The 21,377-nt window shown below is 44.8% G+C and overlaps 1 long non-coding RNA gene across 1 annotated transcript; it reads left to right on the forward strand.

Annotated features, from left to right (window-relative positions):
• Positions 1-2,412: 2,412 nt before the first annotated feature.
• On the forward strand, positions 2,413-17,555 carry LOC144107135 (uncharacterized). Its single transcript, XR_013309227.1, has 5 exons — positions 2,413-2,728; positions 3,619-3,776; positions 6,079-6,181; positions 11,139-11,265; positions 17,289-17,555. It is a non-coding gene; the product is annotated as an uncharacterized LOC144107135 (long non-coding RNA).
• The last annotated feature ends 3,822 nt before the right edge of the window (positions 17,556-21,377 follow it).

Here is a 21,377-nt window from a genome sequence, read left to right on the forward strand (position 1 = left end):
TGAGGGCCGTGCAGAAGAAAAACGATCAAGATAGCAAAGGTAAGCATTACTTTGTTCACAAGCGCAAGGAAGACTGTTTGTGCCCGATACGGAATATGAGGTCGCGATTTCTTCGTAACGTGATATAAAGCGTCTATACAGACGTTGTCGCAGTTCGACAGAGGGACGACCCCTGCATAATGTCGTCGGAACTAGCTGCAGTTGTGTGCAACAGGCGCATCTTTCTTTTCAAAGGGGTCTATTTAAGCTGCAGTTTTGCGGTCCGTATTCCCATTGTCTCTGTTGCTGCCAGTGGTGTTGCTGCCTTTTTATATGCGATGAGGAACAGCTGCACAGTCAAGAAGAAAGTGGTAGTCATCGAATGGCACTGGAATCATTTGTTCTGCGTTCGCTTTGAACTCTGGACTCAGATGACTCGGGGTATAATGGTAGTAGTGTAAATGCAGCCTTAGCCTTTTGAGCAGCAAGCGATCGACATGAAGAGATGCACGGCGTACACCATTTTCTCGACCGCTGCTCTTGCTCTGATCGATATGCGTTTAAACTTGCCGCGCAATCACTGGCCCATGGGTAGCACAGACATAGCGCAAGCGCTTCCTACATGTCAGTCTTGGCGAGCCAACGTGGAAACGATTATGAAAGACTCTTCGCATTCATGTACACCCTCCCAATTTTTTAACCTGAAGCTCGAGCGTTGACTGCCCGGCGCTGCTGTGCCGGGAGAAGGAGAAGAAAAAGCCTGCGAGGGCAAGGGCATGCCCACAATTCCTGCTGCTGGATTAAGCTTCGTCTGCTAGGCTGTTCTCATTAGTGCGAAGCAAACCCTGCCGATTATCGGCTTTCATGCATCGGAGGCCCAAGAAGCTGCGAGCAATTGTTTTTATCCGCTGCATGGGTGACTCTGAAAAGAGCATACATTTGGGAATAGCCTAGCGTGTCCAAGAAACCAGTTGCAATCGTTGCTTATGAAAAGCTGATTGAAGAGGACCCTCGATTTTGCCGCTTTAATTTGGTTAAAGGTAATGCTCTCGACACGCTACCCGCGAATACAATCGGGGTCTGTACAGTCGTGCTTGGAACGCTACGCGTTTGCACCGGCACAGAGCCACATATATGCAGCAGACAGAACACGAAACGCACACACTCAGAACTCGGCCATCAAACTTGTTTCGCAGGGGTTGCTTCGCACGCAACAGAACAGCCATGCAGACGACGCTAGCTACGGAGGCATGATCAGCGCGCATGCTCATTTCCTCTCCCGATATCCGCTCTGCTTCACCTTGTCACCGCTGCACCAGTCAGTCGACGCTCGCGTGTACCTGTTAAAAAATTGGAAGGGTGTACATGTGTACTACCTCTTCGTCTCATCCAGCGCGGAACTTATTGGCAGTCTTCAATGTATAGGGTCGGTAGAGTTTCTATGTGGACTTCAAATAGAGACACTGGTATCATCCACCCATTACCATTGCGTACCCATCCTCATGCTTCCATACGGTTATCCCAGTCATCCCCTTGCATCCCCTTGCTGTCAACGCCGAGGTGGGCGAGGTGCCTATTTGATTGAAAGTGAAATCAGTGAGACGCTGTCGATGCCTCGCACTGATACGCTTAACATTCTGTGAGTGCTGACGCGGCGATTGTTCGGCGCAACTTGCTTTGCAGGAAACCACCGTGCGCAGAACGAAACCACGAAACTGTGTCACGGGTCTCCCTGGAGAGCACTCGATCGGACCGAAAGAATGGACTAGGAGACAGGTGTACCCACACAGACGCACATTTAATACCCCCTACGTGAAAACTACCCTAGCACATAAAACTACCACAAAACACAAAGACTATAAATACACCCGACCCGGGAACACTGCTACCAGCGTCTACTACTAGCGTTCTACTGTTAGTGGTCGGCGTTCGTGCTCACGGTTGGTTCGGTGCGGCTGCGGCGTTGTAAGGATCCAATAGCCGGCGTCGAGGCGGCGTTCGACATGTTTGGGCTGGCGTCGCTGGCTGCGTCGTATAAGCTCGCGGTCCAAGCGCCCATGGAGGTGATGCCGGTATTGTTGGCGTTGGGAGCACCACCCGGATGGGTGGCAACAGCGATCGAGACACCCCTGGCCGTAGCAGGTGGTAGCGTCCTCCGTTGATTCCCCGGAACGGGCTCAAGCACGGCAGGAAGTCCACGATTCGAAGCCGTGGAACGCGAGCTCACCGGAGCAGTAGCCGGCGTCGCTCTTCCAGCCGATGTGTCCCTGACCCGCCGGAGCCTCCGCCTCTCTGCTGTTCCCCCTAAAACCCCTTGATCATAGGAAAGTACCGCCATCCATTGAAATTTGCCGCCGCCGCGCGACCTCCTCGCCTTCTCCTTACCCCGTGTCCTTACCCCTTTCGTTCTCCTTCCCTGAGGGCCGGCTCTCCGCCCGATTTCCTGCGCGACGATTGGTCTCCCTGCTGTTGCCCTTGGAAACGCGTGGGTCCAGCGTTTTGCTTGTGTTTTTCTTTTTCCTTCGCGCCATTTTTCTCCTAGGCTCGGCGAGCGAATATCAGGCGAATATTGCAACGTGCAAACGCTATGCCGTGCTGTTGCGCGTACAACTGCAGCAAGCGGCCTGAAGATGGTTATGCGGTATTCATGATACCTCAAGGCAAGCGTGTTGGCTTGCGCAAGAAGCAGTGGCTTCACAATATTGGCCGAAAGAACTTTATCCCCACTAAGAACAGCGTTGTTTGCGAGGTAAGGAGCCTTTCTCACTGCCCGTAATAACGCGTCACCTGACGCTGCGTTTTCTATTCTGCCTCCTTGCTCCTTAATATTTTTGCTGCGGCAACTTGTTCGTTCCATGAAAAAGAGGTTGTCCTCTGCAGCATGCTGAATATTCTGTAAGGCTCCATCATTTCATACGTTGTAGACTTCCGTACAGTCAGAAATACGGCACTATAGTCTGCTTTCTGCTGTCAACGATATGTGGGAAGGTACAGCCTCCTGATTGCATTTGTCGCGATTTTGCTAGGATCCCTGTCCTCCTTTACTAAATACCGAAATTGTGGCTCGCCGAGGAGCTAGTCTTTCCAGCTTGTACTAGTGTTCGTAGGTTACTTAGGAACAATTAATACTGGCCCTGAAAAACTCATTGGCAAGTAAACCCGCGGTATTGCGGGTAATGAGCGCTAGCGAGTTCGCACTGCGTTTTTTTTTAATTCTTGAATGTGGCTTGCCATGCTTCCACGCATGAGAGGGTCAACAGGTATGGCTTGGTTTTATCAGGGATACGGCCAATGTGCAGGGGGTGTTCACATGATCACACACGCTTAACTTTGATCGTGACTACTAAACGTTGGCCAGGAACATTCGCTTTGAAAGCTGGAGCTCTAAAACCGCAATTCCGCGTTTTCTTTTTCTGCGGGAAACCTTTTCCCGTCGATGTAAAATCAGCTGGAATCATCGCGCCAATTTGCTGTATTTACGAAACTTAAACAATCAATAATGATTGTGATTAGTAAAAATAGGGGAACATTTTGCGAGCAACAATTCTTAGCATTGTAGCATATTAGTTATTTCAATGGTATGCAAGAAGATTTTTTTTCATCTTGCCTGAGTGGTTAACTCGTCGCTCTATGTTCTAGCTACATTTCACTGAAGACCAGTTTGAGCCACGAATATTACACGAACTTTGGAAAAAAAAAGCTGAGGCCTAACGCAGTTCCGACAATTTTCTCTCACCGACCTGTCCCGAAGCAAAGGAAGCCTCCTCGACAGAGACATGAACCTCCCGCTGACAGCAGTAAGTTATTATTGTGGCTTGCTGTTTTCCAGTCTCCTTTTATGAAAAAAAAGAAAGTATAAGAAATTAAAGTAAATGTACAGATGACTCGTCAGATGTTGTAATAGAGATAAGACTGACAATGTACTTAATGGAAATTGAGGTATATCAGTGGGTCACGTGACGGCATCAGATTATATAGTGATGGTTATGAATAGTGATAGCTAATCGTGGTGACTGTTACGGATATTAATAGTAAATGATAGTAATAGGCCCAGATAGTGATGTGATAGTGCACAATGCATTGAAAGTGCGCAACTGTTTTATTCAGTGAACAGTCTAGAGTGAAAAAACCACTTTCACACTGATGAGGCAAACATATGGAAGGAAGATGCACTCATGACTCATTTATTGTAAGCGGGTGCATGCTAAATAAGACTTGCTGCACGCAAGTATGCACAAGCAAAGAGAAACATTTCGAAGCAGTTCATGTTAAACCTAGTTAGTGTTTTAGCTGTGTTGTAGTGAAGTTTATATTTAAGTTTGGCTAGCTAGCATAATACGTTTACACTTGCCCTTAGTTTTTCATCTATAGTGGAAAGTTTGGATTTAACTGCATTTAAATAATTATCACTAATTAATTTGGGTCGATAACTTGTGCAGCTCATTTGCATTCAACCTAAGCTTTTGAAAGGTATATGACTCAATGCTATAATGTCAAGGGTAGTTTTGATTGCATATAGCTAAGTAACGCTAATTAATAGGGATCGCTAACTGATTCAGAGCATTTGCATTCATTTTAAGCTTTTCAATGGTATATGACTTGATCGTATAGCTTAAAGTTTGGTTTAATACAAAATTAACTAATTAACTCAGATTAATGCGGATCGCTAACCAGCACAGTGCCACTACACTTGGCCTAAGGTTTCCAACGATATATGACTCGATGCTGCAGCGCAAATTTGGGTTTTAATTGTAATTTACTAAATAACAATTAATTGGGCTTGGTAATTGGTCAAAATAAGTGTATAATTAACCAATTATCCAAACTAATGGTTGATCATATGACATATACTATGCTTAGACAGATAGCTTGGCAGTAGCGAAATAGACCATGTCCCGATTTGACCTCTGATCTTGAAGTTCAAAACACCAGCCTGGGTCGTTTTCCGAAGTTTTACCGCGGTGACAGAGTTCACGCCCTAAAAAAACAAACACAGACAAAGTCAGAGGCAGTACTAGATCAGGTGCACAAAGTAAAACACCTTATCATGTTACTTAAAAAGTGTCTGCAGTGCCGAACTCGCCTGAAAGCTTTGTTTACATCAGTATTCCCCATTCAAACAGTTCTAAGAAGAAACCGATCTCTCATGATTGTTACTTTGGGCATTCTGAATGCTTTTCGCGCAATTTTTCAAATATTTTGCGCACTCCTGGAGAGCAGACCTGGCCCAAAAACGCGCTGTTTGGCTTAGCGACGATGCCGTTCAGAGACGCGCTAACTACTTTGCATATGGAACAGTTCCGCTGAACGCCTAAATTGTAAACATGCGCCCGTGGCTCGACTGCGTCCGCATTATCGCCTCCTCTTCGAACAGTTGGCTGGATGGCTTATCTCTTCGCATCCTGCAAATTCCAGGTCGACCAGCGAGCGCCAAGGAAAAAAAAAGGGTGTCGTGCTTGCACAAGGAGAATTGAGGAAAGCGTGGCGCAGGAGAGTGTCCCTACTTTCCTATTATCAAGGGGCTTTAGTTCCCCCACGTGCCTGCCTCCCTCTCCCTGGATGACCTAAGCCTTCCACCAATTATCTCTCTCCACCAATCACATCTCTCCACTCTTCATCTTCTTTATTATTCGGTTAATCCAAGTTGTGGTCTTCTTCACACCTCTTTCCTTTAAAATGTACTCTAGGCTCCTTAATATATGTGACATTAACTGACAGAACTTTGCAACGCCTTGTCACCCGGCTGCCGCTATTTCGTTATGGTCACGTGATAACCCCGGCAAGAAAAAAAAATACAACGTGGTCACGCGGTCTCGCACATGGCGCGTGGCAGTTATGTGTGAGGTCGCGTGTAAAGTTCGGGATGAACGTGTCTGTTTGCGTTCGGCTGTACCCGGCTGCCTCACGTTCTTGCGGATGCCTATGCAGAAGACCGCTCGAACCATGTATTCGGACCACATGTGTCGCCCAGGCAATATTTCTGCCGCTGTCGTCGAAAGCGGTGCGGTTTATTAGCGACGTTCTAACCTTTGAAGCTAGCAGCGGCGTCACATCGGCGCCAATAACGCTTATATTGTGTGGGTGTTGGCATTGTTTCAGGGACCACGAACCCTGCCAGCCTCCTCCAAGAATTCGATTCTGTGTCAATGAAAAGAAATGGCGAAGGTATGTCACAGCATCACGACACGCCGGGTTTGCCAAGGTGAGTAGTGCTGGCGAATTCTGTTCGATAAATTTTCGCAAATACCGCGCGAGTCGTGTTCAGTTTATTATGAGCCATTTCCACGCAACAGAACACGGGCCGTCTGCGTTCTTTCTATCACACACCGAGTGCCCACGGTTCAGAAAATGCTGCTCGAAAAATCAACCGCGGCCATAAATGCAGAGAGAACTTGCCATACAGAATCCGTAGACTTTTCAACATATTGGTTCGGGACATACCCATTCATCCGGACATTGTAGTTTATGTATATGCAGATGATATAGTTTTTTTCGCATCAGCAAACGATACTCATGCACTGTACGAGTGTTTGCAGGCATACCTGAATGCTATTGAAGTCTGGTTGAACCAAATTAATTTATCACTTGATGTCAGCAAATGTAGCGTGCTGGTATTTCCGCCCGACACTCCTTTGTACATCTCGCTAGTATACTGCTCCACTCCAATTCTGCAGGTGGAGTCGGTTATACACCTAGGCGTTACTTATGATCAAAGCTTGGACTGGCGACACCACATTAAGAGTAATGTTATTAAAGGGGAACGTGTTCTGTGCCGGTTGACACGAGTTGGCAATAAAACGTTTGGCATGCGTCGTGACACGTTACTGTTGCTCTATAAGGCTTATATGAGATCGATTCTGGAATTTGGTTGTGTCTTGTTCTCTGGTAGCGCAAACTACAAGCTGCAGCCATTACCTTTGCTGGAAAGGCGTGCCCTACGGCTATGCCTCGGGCTCCCAAAATCAGCTTCAAACGCTGTCCTTTATCTGGAAGCCTGTATCCCCGATCTCTTTTCCCGCTTCCAACTTCTAACAGTGCGTACTTTCCTCAGGTCCTTAGACACGGCCCCCGGCATTCGCAGTCGCATTTTTCTATCCCAACCACACCTGTTTTTCACTAATCATTGGCCATGCTATCAGCTTCCGCAAGTTAGGTTCACGCAAAATCTATTAGCCCCGCTTCAGGTTAATCTTATCTCTTTGCAACAAGTTGCAGATACGCAGGCTTACCCCGTCTTCTATTATGACCATATTTTCCCGTCCCATGCGAAACATATGCCCGCAAATATCCTAAATGGTCTCCTTTCTGAACGCCTACAGAATTTTCATCTTTTTACTGTTATCTCCACTGATGCCTCCGGCAGCTGTGAGAAGGTGGCGGTTGGGATATATTCGCAGGAACTGGCTTGGAGCAATTCCGTTCGTATCCCAGATTATACTCCTATATTCTTCGCAGAGTTTGTGTCCATTGGTGTGGCTCTTCTCAAACTTCCTAGGCATGTAGCAAGGGTTCTTATTCTTGCAGACTGCCTTTCAGTTCTAGTGTATCTACAATATTCGGGGAAATCTTTATTGAATCGTTCGCTTAGCTTTTTGTTCTGTACACAGTGCGTGAGATCCGCTTTGTCTGGGTACTTGGGCATTCGGGAGTCTATTTTAACGAGGTGGTTGATTTATTGACAAGGCAGCTCTCAGCACTCCTGTAGTCTATCTCGTCCCTCACCTCATTCTGTTAGAAACTTCACGTTTCCAGCGCTTCCAACATATTTCAGCCAACCTGAGTGATCCACTGCTCAATACCGTGGATTTTAGCCACTTATAGTTCCCATGGAATATCCGGTGGTGTAAATCAAGTCTTTGTGAGGTGCCAATGACGCTTCTGCGATGCAGAATCCCTCACTTAAATTTGCACTTATGCAGATGTGTGTTCGCTGCGACAAACCTTTGTGTATCATGTGGGCAAGTTTAACCAATTGATCATTTTCTCCTCTCTTGCCTGCGGTTCGCAGTTCAGAGAAAACAGTATTTAGAGGCTCCTCTTTCGAGGTTAGGACTCCCACTGTCTCTTCTAGTTATTCTTTCGTTCGGTGCGAGTCAAAGGGATTCAAGTTAAGCAGTGTCTGCGGTTACCTTCATGATTACATAAGTGCAACTGATCGATTACCTTGTTAGCTGTATACAAAATTTTGTCGCATGTCTAAAACTGCTCCATTTTATTCCTGGTAATTAATATTTATTTAATTCATTTGACTGTTCCGATTTTTATATAGATTTAGTCTTCTCGCACCTATTTTTCCCCGTGCAAATACCTCATTGGGATTATCTACTAAGCCTTGGCCAATCCCTCTGCGTGGGTATGTGCCATGCTTACTAAGGAGAAGAAGCTGTTACTCGTAGCTGTTACTTCGCTTGTGTACATAGCTGTAAATATATTCTTTTGCGCAACAATACTGAATTATTTAGCAGTTGTGATTTAATGAAAGTGTTTAGCTTTAATTGCCGTGTAACTTCGGCATCATTTTGGCATTCCTGTGTTGTTTATGATGTATAACGACTAGCTCAAGCAAGCTGCGGCAGTGTTGCATCATTGATTTCCTTTGAATAACTCATGGCTGATTACATGCACTGTGCAATCACTCTGTAAACGCATTCTAAGTATCCTCCAGTCTCACTTCGTAATTAATGAAATGTGCAACAACACCCCTTTCATTATTTTCACTTCGTGTTTTAAGTTTTCTTGGACGTGGTGATCTGTAGTGATCATTCAACTAGAGCTCAGCATTGATTTGTTGTTACTTGTTTATGGCATGCACCATGTAATAACATGCATTTTGGATGTCTTGATTGTGCACAGCTTTTGACATATTTACGGTTGCATTTGTAGTGTAAATTTGCTTTGTCTACAAGTCTTTATTTTATGAAGACACTGGTATTTATAACCTTAATTTACGTGACACAGTCCAGTTACAACATACACAAAGGCAAGGCACAAGACAGTTCACAAAACTAAAACCATTACTTACAATGCAGCATATACTCCTTCCTTTGTAGAAGACAAATCATTCATGAAACTTCAACATCAACACATGAACAAGTAATATAGACACATACGTACAGGAAATTAATGGAGACAAAACACACGCTCGTAGGAAACAACATGCATATACATGAAGTTCAAAACTGAACACAGTACTCCTTATGGCAAAAATGAGCTGTAATGTATGGAAAATGAATCACACAAATGCACAAAGGAACTGTAATGCATAGAAAATGCACTCCCCCCCTCCTAGGGTGTTTCTCGGAGCACTGTTTCGGGTGTCTCCAGAAGAGTTATGAGGTTCTGACATAGCTCCTAGATTCCCCATCAGGACATTTGGTCTAATGGGACCTCATGCTGTGAAGGCAAACTTATAGTTAACTTTTCCTAAGGACATTTCTACACTTGATGCATTCACTGCGTCGTTGGCCACCAGTGGTTCCCGTCATTTTTTTCTGCTGTATGGCCACTAGTACTAGGTGCCATGAAGCCTCATGTTAGACGGATTTTATACTGAGGTCCTCCTCCTTAGGCTTCACAATAAAATCTGCCGCATTGCATGGATAAATGACATGACCTGCCTTTGACCCATGATCCAGTAGACATGTTAAGATGCATTTTTCGAAACGGGTGCGACTGTGCAATGCCTGCAAATGGTTCAAAGTGCCACCAAAGATGAAGAGTTCGGCTGTACGGTTGTGTGAATCTGCACCACAGACACTTCCATTCATTCCTCAGTGGGAACACACTGTAGCGTCTTCAAACAGAGATGGAACCAGATTGCAACTAAAACCTAAAATACATCAAAATCGGTCTTTGAAACTGACTTTAGCAGACTGTTGACATCAAAAGGGAAAATTTTTAGCTGGAACGAGGAAGTCATACTGCAAGATGCATGCTTCTGGTGCATTGTGGCCTAATTTGTTTTTGTTCCTTTTCTTAGTAACATATGTATTCATTGTTACTGTTGTGCAGTCCCTGATTGAAAGTGCACAGGTTGGTTTTTGCATGAATATGAATGTAATGAGAGAGGGAGATGCTGCTTGTTACAGCGGGTGTATTTTACCTTTTTGGGCTCCTTTGCACAGTTGTGTGCAATGTGAACGCACAGGTTTTTCAGGGAGTGTGCCAGAGGTTGCTGCCATTTCTTTGCTGCAGGGGAATCGAACTTACTTGATATTTGCAACTGGGATGATTTTTCATGTTTGCGAGTGAACGCAGTAAATAATATTTCTCAGAACTGTGATCCTGGTGACATGTCCTTTGCCATTTGCCCGCAGATATTTTTTTCGGCAGTAATATATTTTTTCCTGCCTTTCTAGCATCGTTTCAATTTAATAAAGAATGTAATCCTGTGGTCCACCAATTACTCGTTTGACAAATCTGGGTGTCTCGACGTTACTATTTCTATCTAGTGTGACTCTTTGGATGGAATTTAATACATGCCTCCAAAGGAGTAGCTATTTTGCGTTTTGCATTGCTAACCTAGTTGGCGTTCTTAAGACAGGCATTGAGTCTTTAGACACAAAAAAGGTTTTCTGGAAGCGGATTGGCAAGTGGTGCCTGAAAGGGTTTATGGCAGAACTGGAAAGGCTATTGCAAGTGGCTGAAGGTCGACATCTTGCTGTTTGTCGTCTCTGAATTTTTTAGCAACTGAAATTGCTAGGAGAGGTTTAAGGGTTGGTAAATTCTTGTTGCGCTGTTCATACTGCTTGCCTGGCATGGCTTTGTCATTGCACAGAGAACTTTCTAAACCTTGACAGAGCAGCAAAACCATTGGCTCAGTAGTTTATGAAAAGGGTAATGTGCATCCTCTTCAGGACAATTGTTGCGCAAAATGGAAATCGCCAGCTCCAGAAAAGTGCACACACAAAACCAAAGCTTCACCTAGGTGAGGCTCATGTTATGTTGCGGCACCCAGTGAGGTTACTGCACCCACATTTAAATTGATTGTATTTTATGGTTCTTTGAAATTTTTAGTTAGTTGCTTTGTGTGGTTGTGGACACTGACTGCTTTCTGGATGACTACTTAAATGTGTACTAATATGCCTGAACTGTCAGTAGCCTTCAGAAATTTTCAGGTGATGCTGTATAGGCTAAAACACTACTGTATTGTCTTGCAGATGGTTTATCAAAATGGAAGACTGAAATCTGTCTCCTGGCCGCGACATCTGACTGTTGATGCTGTGTCATCATTGAAGAAGGAGTCTCTAGTAGATGCAAGGGCTCGTATGTGTGATGTTTCTGCGGGTGAGTGGCATGCCAGGGTTTTCGGCTGGTGTCACCAATAATGATTGCAGATGGAGAGAGAGAGAGCAACTTCATTTCCAGTGCCAAAACTGATGTTCTGGCCATTCTTCTAAAAAAGGGAAGGTGGTGTAAGGTATTAGTTGTTAGTGGTCTTGTGCGGGGCAAGTCCTGAATTGTGTATGTATGTGGCCCCCTCAAAAGTGGTGGTGAGAGTGTCTGTGAAGCCATTGCATATATTATGTGTTCTTGGGTAGCCATTAGTATTGAGCTTCCATGTGGCTTAACATAGCACCTTCTTCACTAGTGAGGAGTTGAACAGTAGGTGTGGGAGTTCTTGGAAGATAGCTGACTTTTGTTTGATTTGATGGGGAGCGGCATGCCATCCTCACTTCAGAACCTCCGAGTGAGTTTAACGAGGGTCGTAGATGTGTACCTTGACAAACCTGAGCAGATAGAATTCAAATTTTGATTCAGAGTGCCCTGTAAAAGCAGACCTTGTATTTTCAATTTGCTTTGATGCTGTTTCAAACAGTGCAGCATCTGTATCACGCTTGATCACTCAAAAATATAAGATCTACTGTAGATCCCGTTCTCCTTAGTGCGAAATAATCTTATTAACGATTGTCCAGGCTGGCGACTGCTGTGGTGAAAGTAGGGCCTCTTCAGAGCCTTTTCGGATGTTGTGAAAAAAATTTTTAAGTAGTCGTAAATTTCTGTCTGTAATTCTGATTCTGAAAATGTATTACTTCATTGATGTCTGGTTAGAATTGAGAAAATTTTAACGAGGGATGTGGCACTAAAATGCAGATTTTCAGAAAAAAAAATTTTTTTAACGTTGAGTTGTTTTAGATTGCTGGTTTCATGAAGAATATTCTCTTCAAGTTTGGTTGTTATTTGAGCAATAGAAAAGAAGAAAATTGATTCTTTTCACGAGGTGGTGGTACACTGTCGAAGGAGGCTATGAACGTATGAACGCTCTTTTCAAGATGCGGCCGCGGTGCGGGCAAAAATGAGGACGCAGAGTGAATGCCCATGTTAGAAAGTTTGTTTTTTGCATATTTTAGTCAAGGAAGACTTTCTGCTGAGGATTCACCATGCCCCTAACGAAAAACTAAAAAAAGAAAGGCTTATTTCTGGCCGCGGCAACTGCCGAGTGGGTGGCAAAATAAGAACAGGACCTCGGATTGGCGGAAATATACTATGTGGTCACCCAACACTGTTTTTTCGTCATTCGGAGTTACTCCCGCTTTGGTTGTGTTCAACACATGCTATCTGTTATATTTTCTCCCTTCTGCGAGTTAATTGCGGTCAGCGGGTGGCCGGTGGTGTGACCGCATGATGCCCGCAGCAAAGGCTTCGACACGGAGAAGCTTTGGGAAACAAAAACGCACCATGAAAGCGAGAGGCCTAGAAAACACAGGGGGACTGCCAGCAAGTGAGCGTCTGCTTGTGCATTCACCAGGCCCAATCCTGCCACTGGCGACAGATATGAACTTTTCAAACTCCCATGTTGGTTCGTCACCCAAATACCGAATTTGCATCACTAAGAACCGTGGTGGCTGCAGAAGTACTAGAATAGTACTGCAGACTGTACTACAATTTAACGAGGTTGCACGTGGCATCAAGAGAGTGCTTGAAAAGCTGGAACTAGAACATGGAGTCCAGATGATGAAGCACGTCCAGCAAGCAGGCCATCAGAGTATTTTTTTTGAAGCAATGTTTATTGCCTCAGGGCATAAAAACTGTGAAGTGAGAGATGAGTAAGATGCTTAAATAAATGAAAAAAGGTGGGCTGATTTGATGAAATCAAGAAGTGAACGATATGGACCCTGTGTCCAGACATAGCAATCTGGGTTGTCCGGTGAGAGTCCCACTGAAACCAGGTGCCGAATTCTCGTCGGCTTCAGCGCCGAGCAGTCCCACAACACGTGGTAGAGATCCGCCTCACGGTCTCTGTTCTTGCAGACTGGACACCCGGGGCAGGGATATAAATCTTTGAAATGCGGCCACTTGTGTGTCACAGCTGGAGTTAAGGCAACCCCGACCTGTATCCTACGAAGCGCCACCTCCTCTGCACGGGTAAGAGCATGGGGGAGGGTTACCACACTCGAGGGATTAGAGCATCTGCGCGGTGCCGAAGGTGTTCCTTTCTTGTTAAAAGTTAGGTAATGTCATGCAGAGTGAGGACTCGAGGCAAAGACGAGGTTGGGGTCGAAAGGCAGGCCGCAGAATCTGCGCGGCTTTGTGCACTCAGGAGGTCACGTGGGACCCACTGAATACGAATTTCCTGCGGGATGCGTGCCGCTAGACGATGGATGTCTTGGCAGATTTCTGGGGTGCGACTGACGCGTCGTAGTAGGCGTGTGACGTGAAGGGCATTGGTGCGAATGACAATGCGGGCCGTGGGTAGCACGGGAACGGCGGCCACAAAGCAAAGTGCCTCTTGAACTGCAAGCATCTCTGCACTGAAGGTGGAAGAAGGTTCTGAGAGGTGAAACCTTGACGTTTTGTTCAGAGCAGGCTTGCAAGGACAGTAAACTGCCGTTGTTTCGTGTGCCTGGATGCTTGCGTCAACGTACATAACGATGGAGCCATGCTGCAAATTGACGTCTTGCTCTGTAGTTCGGTCGCGAAACGATGATCAGATTATTTCACGAGCAAAGGCAAGGGCGATGGACAGCTCTAAAGCTGAAAAAAAGAATAAAAAGGCTAGAAGCAATCGCCACAGAGCAGCATCGTGTCGAAGAGGAGGGCCCGACCTATGAAGCAGGGCACTTTGAGTAATATTTTTTTTTACCCCAAAATAAAATAGCATGTTCTGAAATCTTTGAACTCATTTTTCTCAATTTGTAGTTTTTGAGAAAACAAAACCGTTAGGAATACTATAATTTCCAAACTGCATTTCCAAAGGCTGCTTTCAAGGTGGTTTGTCGACTGAAATTTTCTCAGGAGCAAGGTAAGGTACTTTTTGGGGGCTAAATATTTTCTCCATTGTTTTTGAAATTATAGTTTTCCTAAGCTGACACACCTGACTGCTTATTATGAAAGCCATAAGTTCTTTACCGTTTGAGCTAGAGAGCTGAAATTTTGAATGTAGTCTAATGAGAAGATGCACCATCCCTAAAAATTTTATCACAATTGGTTCAGTGGTGCAAAAGTTGGCTGTTCAACCTAGCATCCCCCCTTAAAAAGGAAGCTGCTCTTGAGGGTGGCTTTCCCTCCGTGCATGGCATGGTAATGGGTTGCAGTGTACTGAAAAGTGTGGTAATTATTTGATCCGATGCTCTTTAAGACACTGCAAAGTGCATGGAAGTTGCTGTATCCTAACAGAAACAAGGCTTCATCATTAGTAAGCGTGCACTATCCAGCGCGTCGCTGTTGTCGTCATCTGAAGACGTCTCCAGCTTTTGAACGAAGTTCGTCATTGTCGAAAACACTTCTAGATCATTAGTAATGCTACTGCCTGAACTGCTCCAAAAAGCAACTCTTTTTCTCAGGACAGTGCTGCCATTGGCATTTTTCATGTGTGACGCACTTATGAAATGAATATTGTCAGGCTTAAAACACCCCTTAAAGTCACAAAATGTGTTTTGTTTGCACAGATCTGCCTCCCTCTAGTGCTGAAAATCGCAAGCAATGCATTTGGCGACCATAACTTGTCTTCGATCATGGGAGCAGCATAACATGGGGCAGGACGAGTGTGACTCGGTCAATGGGGATATTGGTAATATTGGTACAATCTTCTATGACAAGTACAGCCAGGGATTGGCAGTTAAAGAGTTGGAGTATAAGCACCAAATTTTCATTTAGACATTTTTCTTCTTTGGGAATGTCTGCGAGACATTTACTGTATATACTCGCGTAATGAACCCACTTATTTTCCAGAAAAGTTGGCGTCTATTTGGGGGTGGCTTCATTACATGGGAAAATGTTTCAAGTATTTTTTTTAGAGAGCCGAAATTTCATCATGCACCGCCTGCCTGTACATACGTCTGTCCGTCCATCCATCGTCAATAAAAGCACGCGGTCAGATGTGTTTGTGTTGGCATTGTTTTGAATCGTTCAGTTATAAGGTGTTTGCCACTACATGCCGGACATCCCGCTTGTACGCCGATGTATGCTTCGGCAGCAAACAGCGCATTCCGACCATTTTGTGATAGCCAGCAGCGCCAGAAAATCGTGGTGAGATAAAGCGAACATTCTGAACACTGGCCCTCAAGGTCAGGTGTGCATTGTTAACGCGAGGTTGAAAAAAACATGCAGGGTGGTGAGGGGTTAATCATTTTCGCTTTCGATCTCGTGCTTACCAAATCGCTTTGGGGTCTGAAGTTGCTGCTTCCTTCACAGCACTTCAGGTAGAGGACGTTTTATAGGGTTCTGGTTTAAACTGCTGTGCTCCTCTCTATTGCTCGAGTGTTCGCCAGCTTTTTAAGGCTGGCGCGCAGCAGCGCGCCAACCAAGCCACCTCCGCCAGTGTTTCTGTCAAGACCGCACGCCTTGGCTGAGCAGCCCCCCCACCCCTTCATCTTTGATACGAGCTCTCGTCAAAAGATTAACACACTTTGATGTTATCTGGGCAGCATCTTGGCGAGCTGCCAAGGACTGCACTGCGGTCTGCTTGAAAACTGAGGAACGCAGTACCAAAAGTTGATGGTTTAAAAACAAATTTTCACAGGCAAAAGTCGAGGAGAGGGGGAAATCATATGCGAGTGGGTTCATTGCGCTAATATGCACACTGATTCCCGAGAAAAACTGTCTATAAAGCGAGTCATTCGAAATAATGAATGGCGAAAAAAAAAGTATTCAGAAAAATAACTACCTATGATTAAGGCCTGCTTCTGTGCATTGTGGCTGGTAGTGAAGTTGAAATCAGATGTTGCTTTAGTACCCACAAGCCCATTATTTTAGTCGCCATTATGCTTGAAATAATGTGGTGCAGCTTGACATGCCTAGTAATTTATGATACACTTCAGGACGTTTCATGGCAACATGACTTAACTTCTACAGCTGTTCACACCCCACGAACCGCTACTATTTACCAGGACTCTGTCGGCAGACAGGAGCTGAACGCGGCTTTGTATGTAGTACTACAACCAGCAGAGAGAGATTTCTTCACAACCATGCTTGGAACACGAAAAATAGTAAGATGCGTCTACTGGGCGTCTTCGCACTGTAAAACATGCTATCACAAAAGAAAAGGGCCACCACTCAGTCATTTGCACTTTTTCACTGCATTGCTCTGGTGCCCTGCACTCAAAATGCAGAAAATACATCATCTATTTGTGGTGGTAGAGATTTTGTTCTCATCACTGTCCGTATTAACGGGGCAAAAATACATGGACCCCAATGGACTCTGTCCTTTTTTCCCCCATCCACTCTGTACAGCGAGTTTCTCCAGGCATAAAGACCTTGAAGAGGTTTTGTCCCAAGAAAAATCGTCCATAATTTGAGTCGTTCATATTAAAAGGATTCGTATTAACGAGGCACAACTGTACATGTATCCCCATATGGAATTTGCTTACACCTGTTAAATTATTTATAATTCAAATATTTCTTTCATGCAGTTTCAGTTTCTGTTTCAACAGCTAAATTATGGGCATTATATTAAACTTTAGTTTGTCATGCGAGGCCTGAAAAAAAAAGCAGTATAATTGTTGTTTTGTCGTTTTGATTCATTGCTACTCTTGCGCCACCCTGTTCAAGAGCTGGATTGACAATGAATGAAGGAGTGGCTAAAATGTTTTTGTGTGCCTCACGTGACGTAACCTAGCACTGACATCATATCCATCGTTTCACTGCTGAATTCAAAGAGCATGAGAGGAGGGATTCAGTTATGAGCTGTTTACTAGGTGTAAGTAAATTCCACATGGCATTTTACTTTTGTTAATGTCTTGCGCATCATCATAAAGCACAGCCAGCCAAAATATGGTGTCTGGGCTAGTAAGGTGCATGGCTTCATTGAAAGCTAATGTCTCCATAGAGTGTATAAATGCGTCATGTGTAATTTTTTTTCTTTTTGCCAGTACACCATTCCTGCTGGACATGTACATTGACCGTAAAGTGGCCGTGCAACCTTTCGTTCGATGGCAGCACTCGGACAAAGTAGGCGGAAGCGCTGGCGGCCTCCCAACTTGTTGAGTATCTTGTCACGAGGGGCCACATTGACCGCAACCTGAGCCCTAAGACATGCTCGGACCAGGAGCTGAGGAAGTGAATGAGCCAGCGCATGGCGCCCATGCCAGTGGCCCTACTAGAGAGCTCCGTGCCTGCCATGCAAGATCTCGTCACACAGTTTGAGGCAAGGGCCGACAACCACTGTCTGACTCTCTTTCTGCTTACTCATGTGTGCCGCATTGGATGTAAAAGTTTTGTTGACGGTTTAAGCCCTTTGTGCAAGTTCAGAAAACGTGGCTGATAGGCATGCATGAAGACACAATGAGTGGATTCGTTGTGTCTTCATGCCCGTTTCTGCCGTGTGTTGTGAAGTTGTGCCGGTAATTTGAAGGGCTTAGACACCTATCTTTTGGGTGCATGTTTTATTGTTTTAACGATGCATAAGGCATTATTATACATGAATTACCATATGGTATTTTCCTATGACCGCTAATTGATTTATGATCGAATTTCTTTCTTGTGCTGTTTTGGTTTCGGTTTCAACCGCGGAATGGTAGCTTTGATGTCAAAGTGTGGTTATAGGTCACGTGAGGCATGAAACAACTGCAATATAATCACTGCTTCTAGATTCGCTGTCATTCTAGCTCTTGAGGAAGGCTGGTTTCAGTGCTCTAGTGAATTAAAACGATGAAGCAGCTATTATATAGTCGTTTTTCCATGCCTTATGTGGCATATAACCGCACTTTGACGTCAGAGCCATCATCTGGCTGTTGAAGTGGAAACAAAAACAGCGTGACAGAAAAGTTTGATTGTAAATTATTTGGCAGTCATAGGCGAATACCACATGGTTATTCATGCATAGTAGTGTCTTCTGCTTCATTGTAGAGAAGAGAACATGCCATGAAAATTAGGTGTCTATATTCTCTTTAAGGGGGAAGGCAGCTCTTTGGGGCAAAAAAAAGTTGCAAAAAATCGATTTTCTAAAAATTTACTTTTCAAACTCTGCAGCTTTTTTCTTCTAGTCTGTGGATTTTGTAACCTCGAGAGTCAATATTTGAGCTGCAAAATGAGTATAAAACTTCGATCTATGCTCTCTCTGGGTAGATTTTCACACAAGAATAGGGGTTTTTCTGCGACACGCTATTATTCTACTGTAGTGATCGCCACCTTCTTGGCGTCATTTGAAAGAGCTGCTTTTTATTTTTAATTTTGCATCACTGCTGCTCTTTTATGCGTATTGGATAAGGAAGAAAATGCCGCCAAATTGCTGTCGTAACGTGCCATGCTATTCGCTAGTCGATGCAGGTTACTGAAGGCTGCTGCAGTTGGCTTCGATAATTTGAAGCTGCTTAATTAGAAATTTCGGTTAATTAGAAGTGAAATGTTGGTCCCATCATTTTTGCATGTATTACTGTAGAAATATCACTCAATAATTCAATGTTAAACAGCTTAAAGTGTCATTTAATTAGAAGTTATTTTTCAATCGATAATCATGACGACCGTCATTTTTGGTACCATTGTGACTGTCGTGAGGCAGCTTTCTTAAAACGGCGAAATACATCACTGCCATTGTAAGTGCCTATAGCACCGCTCATCTCGAAGTGGTCAGATGAGGCTTGAAGTGTGCTGAATAGCTGATACGTCCCAGTGCGATGATAAGGCGACAGAGTCATTTTGACCGTTAGTTTGTTGCGGATGGTGGCCACATTTCGAGTGGAATTTGGACTTCACATGCAGCGGTTGTACCAGTCATGGCGACTCGTGGACCATATCGCATGCTTGACTTGGCAACGAAAGTTGAGATTTTGAGAGAAGTGGAAAAGGGAGGAACCACCAAGCAAGGTATCGGGCGGAAGTATGGCATTAAGCCTAACACGCATTCTAACTTCATTAAGAATAAGCACTTAATACGGGACGCTTTTGAGCACGACATGTTTAAGATGTCGCGTAAGAATGCGTTCAGGCTGCCATCCGGAGATAGAGAAGGTTCTATTAGTGTGTATTCGAGGAGCACGGAATAACAGCGGGGAGATTGTTGCGAAAGCGCAATCTCTCGGAGCGGAGTAATGTTGGGGATCGACGACTTTGCTTCATCTGATGAATGGCTCACATGCTTTCAAGACTGCCATGATCTGGTTTTCAAGAGCGTATTTGGAGAGAATGCGTTAGTATATCCTGAAACAATCTCGATGTGGAAGGACGAAAAGCTTCCGAGATTCTTGGCTGAGTACCAGCCGGAATATATCTTTAACGCAGATGAGTCTGCTCACTTTTATCGGCTTGTCCCCGAGAAGACTTACTTTCAAAAGGGATGAATGCGCCGGGGGCAAACGGAGCAAAAAAGTGGGTGTCAGTGCTGTTCATGCCGCCAACATGACTGGCACAGAACGATGTCGCCTGCTCGTGGTGAGGAAAGCTGACAAGCCAAGTTGTTTTAAAGGCGTGAAAATGTTTCCTGTGGACTTCACATCAAACAAGAAGGCGTAGATGATGTCAGAAATTTTCAGAGATTGGCTGATGAAGCTGATTTTGAAATTTACGTCGTCCATCCGGAAAGTGCTCTTTCTTGTAGACCAATGCAATGCGCACGATCTTAAGTGCTATCCACCTTGCATACCTTCCTGCAAATACCACATCTGTCCTGCAGCCTATGGACCAAGGGATAACCAAGAATGTTAACATCCTTTTAAGCAAGCACCTTGAGTGAATGATTTTGTGCATGGACAACTCCTTCCTGTGAGTTGGTAGGGTGCTCTCTACTTGTTGCCGATTTTGACACCGATTTTGATGTTGCTTTTGGTGACGTCCGTTTCAAAGAAATTGTAGCCATGGACAATAAAGTCGAAACATGTGACGCCCTTACGGACAGCAAAATTGTGCTGATTTTTCGGCCCAGCAAATCTCTTCATGACTGCGATCATGACGCGCTGCATCTGAGGGCTTCCAATGCAGCTGCGGGCCTCGCTGTTGTGAAGCGTTTTCCAGCAGACTGTAATGCAGCAGAAGTGTTTAGGCACATTTATAGCCTTCAAAACGTGCTTTCAGCTGCAGGATTCAATAAGCAGAGAAAGATGACAGACTATTTCTCGTGAACACTGGCATGGTTTCATTGCAAATAAGGATGTTTTTATGTGCTCTTGCTAAATTGGAATCTTGTTCAATTCAAAGTTTTTTGCCGTCCCTCTGGACTTCGTGTTAACCAGAGTCGACTGTACCTAATTCGCTGATGCACCTTGCGTCATCTTCTGGAAACATTCATTGAGCGCAAGTAATGGCAATCTTGTCAAAGTACATTTGCCGGTGTGTTCCACAACAATGTCAGCGCCAGCGGCGAAGTTCCGCACAACCCACAGGTACGAAAAAAAGGGGGAAAATCGCTCAGCAACCTGAAGAAGAGTGCTGTGGACATCTAGAGTATCTTGGATATGCCTTCGCCAGCATGTAACGAAGTGCCGATTGGGCTAGGCCTTAAGGCAGTGCCGGCCGCAGATACCTTTTCGGACAGCGGTCACCTTGATCATGATATTCCTAAGCTACGGCTTTGAGAGATGGAAGAAATGGACAAGAAAGATTGGAAGAAACTTCAGTGGATGTCATCAGCTGCAGCAAGAGAGCACAAGATGGCGTTCTTGATAGAACTGGAGATTTCACAGCCTACCTGTTTGGCGACACAACATTCTTCATTGTCATTGGCGAACGAGATGGTGAACAAGAGTTGGTAGCTGGCGAACGAGATGCCGGCATCAATGAAATGCAAAGTGTGCGACGGTGACGTGACAATTGATAAATCCAGAAAGAGTATGGCCTTACTGCCAAACTGATCCTGACATGTACGCACTGTAGCAACATTTCATGTTGATGAAACTTGCCACGTATGAAGACCGACCAGGCAGTGAGCCCGTTTGTGGTGGACATACCCGCTGCGCGCGCAATGCACTTGACAGGATATCAGCATGCTGCGCTACATAAAAATGTTGGCAGAAATATGTCGAGAAGTT

The sequence above is a fragment of the Amblyomma americanum genome, chromosome 10 (assembly GCF_052857255.1).
Source record: "Amblyomma americanum isolate KBUSLIRL-KWMA chromosome 10, ASM5285725v1, whole genome shotgun sequence".
NCBI classification, from domain to species: Eukaryota; Metazoa; Arthropoda; class Arachnida; order Ixodida; family Ixodidae; genus Amblyomma; species Amblyomma americanum.